The sequence below is a fragment of the Pipistrellus hanaki genome (assembly GCF_964339955.1).
Source record: "Pipistrellus hanaki genome assembly, chromosome: 9".
Classification (NCBI taxonomy): Eukaryota; Metazoa; Chordata; class Mammalia; order Chiroptera; family Vespertilionidae; genus Pipistrellus; species Pipistrellus hanaki.
In genome coordinates, this window is record NC_140511.1 from 73,906,682 (window position 1) to 73,911,486 (window position 4,805).

Here is a 4,805-nt window from a genome sequence, read left to right on the forward strand (position 1 = left end):
GCAGGCCGCCCTGGGGCACGGTGGCTGGTGGCCTGCCAGTTTTGAGGAGGCCCCAGTGGGTGGAGCTTTGAACTCTGCAAATATGCTCTCAGCATTGAAACAGTCAGAAATCCTGGGGCGAATTCCCCTGTGCGAAATGAGGTTTTTGTTTTGTTTTGTTTTTTGGATTTTTTTTTTTTTTTTGAAATGAGGTTTTGACATACATACCCTAATGTTAGTATTATTTTGCAACTGAAGGTTGATGGGAATTTGGAATAAATGCCAACACTGATTCTGCAATCGGGCTCCTCTAAGTATTCTTCCTTTGGATATTACATTACTTTTTCTTCAAGACAGACTATGTACGGAAAAATATACCATTTTTTAAAATATATTTTATTGATTTTTTTTTTTTTTACAGAGAGGCAAGGAGAGGAATAGAGAGAAACATCGATCAGCTGCCTCTTGCACACCCCACACTGGGGATGTGCTTGCAACCAAGGTACATGACCTTGACCGGAATCAAACCTGGGACCTTTTGGTCCGCTGTGTATCAACTGAGCCAAACCGGTTTTGGTAAAAAAAAAAAAAAAAAAAAAAAAAACCCGTACCATTTTGAAAAACAGGAAAATGGAATATTGACAAGTTCTTCATGGTCTTTATTTTTATATTTTCGTTAATTCTCACCCAAGAATATTTTTCTATTGACTTTTTATCGAGAGAGTGGAAAGGAGGGGGAGAGACAAAGAGAGAAACATCGATGGGACCCTTTAGTCCTTGAGCTCACACTCTATGCCCTGAGCCAAACTGGGTAGGTGTCTTGATGGTCTTACTAGTCTAAAATCATAGCAAGAGTCTCTGTCCTCGGGGAGGAGGGGAGAGGACACACACACACACACACACACACACACACACACACACACCCGCCCTCCCCCCCTCCCCCCCCCCCCCCCCCCCCCCCCCGCCCCCGGGCCTGCAGAGTTTGCCCTGGCTCTGAGTTTTGCATGTTTGCCAGCCAGGACAGAGGTCACAGCTTCAGGGAGAAGTGGAGGCACGTGGAGGGAGAGGCTGCGAGCTGCAGCTGGAAGGGAGAAAGGGGGTGTGGTACCTTCCTTACACAATTATATAAGCTTTTGTGATTTCCGGCTGCCATGGGCTTAAGGACAGTGTTCTATGATCTCGATGACGAGTTTTGGATGAGCAGTTCCCTTTTTAAAGAGAGGAAGGAAGAGGGAGAGAAAGATGAAAACATCAGTAATGAGAGAGAATCATTGGCTGCCTCCTGCACACCCCAACTGGGGATCAAGACAGAACCTGAGCATGTGCCCTGACCAGGAATTGAGCCTCCTGAGCCTGTTACGCCCAGACTTCGTGATCCCCAAGGACCACCAGGGAGCCGAGTCCGATGCAATAAACAAAAGAGCCTTTTCCATGCTAGCATGGGCTTTGTCCCACTCACGCTGGCAACATGGCAGAAGAGAGAGCGAATTTTGCCCAGTCCAGGGGTTTTACTCCGGTCGGTGGTGATGTCACTGCCTCGGCTAACCCTGATTAGGCTGGGTTTACAAAATGGAGGATAACTCCGCCCTGCCCCACAGTGGAGTCAGGAGTTCATCCTTGCCCTGCCCTGCCCTCTCAAGCCAGGCTGTTGGAATACCAGCTCCCCTTTTTTCAGTGACTGCTATGCACTAGAGGCTGCTAGATGGTTGCCAGACTATCACTATCTCATGAAGTAAACTTTATTGTTCCCATTTTAAATATGAAAAATCTGATGCTTAAGAGGTGGAGGAACTTGCCTAAAGCTTTTTATTTATTTTATTTTTAAATATATTTTTATTTATTTTCTCCTGCACACCCCCCACTGGGGATGTGCCCGCAACCAAGGTACATGCCCTTGACCAGAATTGAACCTGGGACCCTTCAGTCTGCAGACCAGTACTCTATCCACTGAGCCAAACCAGTTTCGGCTGCCTAAAGCTTTTTAAAAGCTAACCAAATGTCAGAGCTATAGATCCTTGGTCTTCGATTTCAAAACCTAGCCTGCCTTTCTAAGACTGTTGAAAATTATGTGTCTTTAAAGAACAATATAGCCAGGACCGGTTTGGCTCAGTGGATAGAGCGTCGGCCTGCGGACTGAAAGGTCCTGGGTTCGATTCCGGGCAAGGGCATGTACCTTGGTTGCCGGCACATCCCCAGTAGGGGGTGTGCAAGAGGCAGCTGATCGATGATTCTCTCTCATCGATGTTTCTAACTATCTCTCTCTTCCTCTCTGTGAAAAATCATTAAAATATATTTTAAAAAATAAATAAAGAAAGAAAGAACAATATAGTTGAAAAGTAAAATATTTAGTATGTCATGGACTAGTTTGTCTTTTAAGTCAAATGGATCGAATGAATTTTTTCTCCCCTCAGGTGCTAAGGTTTATCTTTAAACACCTTGATATATAAATATGCTATCATCTTTCAATTAAAAGTTTGCAACTTTTAAGCTTGATTTTTTTAAATCACACTATATATAATGGGTGGGTAAATAGTAGTGTAAATTTCAGATGTTCTTGATATTACCAAAGTGTGATATCAAGATTCTAAATCAGTAATTTTCAATTTATTTCATCTCATGAGGCACAGAATCTGATTACTGAAATTCTGTGATACACAAAAAAAAAATAACATTTTTTTGCCAATCTGATAAAAAAAAAAAAAAAATAGGTATACTTTTTGGTTCCTTCACACTGGACAGCTGTTATTATGTTGGAAGTTGTCATTTTTTTATTTGATAATCTAAAAGAGGTTAGTGCCTCTGACTAAATAGTTGGGTATTGCACGTTTTGAAAATTCTTGTGGCACAATCAAATGGCACACCGATTGAAAATAGCTGATCAAAATCATAAAAGCTTAACTTCCAAAAGTTCATTGGAAAAGCAGCCTACAGATTGATCTTTAGTGCCCTATTTTTTTTCCTTCATTACACTCAACACAATTGTAAGAGGCCGAGAACTGCAGCTGCGAGAAAGCTGTGTCATTTGTGAGATGACTTTTGCTACCTACCCCATCCATACTGCCAATGGACTCCATGAGGGCAGGACCCTTGTTGTACTCCGGCACACCTAGAATTGATTGAATACTCTATGCCAGGGACTGCTCTAAGCTTCCATTTGTTCACTTAACACCTTCCAATGATCCTACAAGTTAGAATTAACTTCTCTATGTCTCATTTTATAGATTAGGAAAATGAGGCATAGAAAAGGTAAATAAGTAACTGGCCCAAGGTTACACAATTATTAAGAGATAAAACCAGGATTCTAGCACTATCCATTCATTTCCAGAGTCCATGGTTCATTGAATAAATAAATGTTGAAAGGATCAAACTAATCATTTTCTTTATTAACTAAGATAAATATCAACAAAGTAAATAAACAGTGACCTGGAATCTTGTGTTGACCTTTGTTCTTTATATAAACACTAGAGGCCCAATGCACGAAATTAGTGAGAGTGTAGGCTTTCCTTTCCCCAGCTGCCGGCATCAGCTTCCGTCTAGGATCTGGGCTTCCCTCTGGCCTCTGGCAGGCACCCAGGACCAGGGCTTCTCTCACAGCCCCGGCTTCATCAGGAAGGTCACTCGGAAAGACCTCTGGAAGGACATCCGATCTAATTAGCATATTATGCTTTTATTATTACAGATTGTCCTGTGTTTTGTTTGTTTTCTTAGTTTTCATTACTGCTGCTTTGGGTTTCTGAGGAATTGTTTTCAGCGAATGAGAAATGGAGAGCAAGACACTCAGATCATGTCATATTTTGTATGTTAAAATAAGGCATGTAAGGACAATGAATTTATAATGGCTTCATAGATAGAATCCTATTCGTTGGCTCTATGGCTATAATTTCCATTTAGTTAAGTATAATCACTTCTAAAAATCAGCCCTAGTTTAAAAATACATTGAGCCATATTTGTTTAACTCCTAAAGGCAATTCCAAATGATTGGTCCAGCGAACAAATTTGGTCCCAGATGTTTATATTTTATTAATATAAACGCATGAGTATTTTTGTTGTTGTTAAATGGAATTGTTATTTAGAAAATTCTGTTCTCTGTTCAGAACTTAACAAAGTAAAATGTACTACTACCAAAGATAATATTAATCTTGATATCACCAAACCTAAAACTAAGCTTACAAAATAGGCCATATAATAAATGTCTAAGAGAAAAGGTTGGATAGTCAACTAGGAACCTTTACAGACAAATTTTCTTTCATCAGTATTTGGAAGGAAAAAGAATGGAGAGAATGAACTAAATCTTGTTGGATGACAGGTGTATAAAGCAGCATGAGGGGCAACAGAAACCTAGATAATTTCTTATTTCTGTTCAGATTCCACTCACCCTCGGAGAAGCTGAGAATGTTCTACATATTTCAATGTTATTCTCTTCCCAATGTCCCTGTGAGGTAAAGTCAGGAGGAGGGAGAAAAAGAAAGAACACAATGTCAGAGAGAAGAGGCGTGTTGCCACCCAGAAGCCCTTAGGAAAGGGCAGTAGATGCTACCACAGCTGTGTGACTCAGCCACTGTGGACAGGGCCTGAGGAGGCAGGAGAAGGAGGTGGCATTTGCATTTAAAGGTGCAGCAGTTTTATATGTTGTAATGGCATGTATCCTCTGCTGAGCTTATCTTACTTTACCATATCTTAACATCTTACTCCTAATCTAGTATTACTTAACTATATCTTAACATCTTACTCCTAATCTAGTATTACTTAACTATATCTTAACATCTTGGTACTAATTTAATAAGAACAATTATTTAGAAGGAGGTAGGCCAGATGTCCCTTGGGGT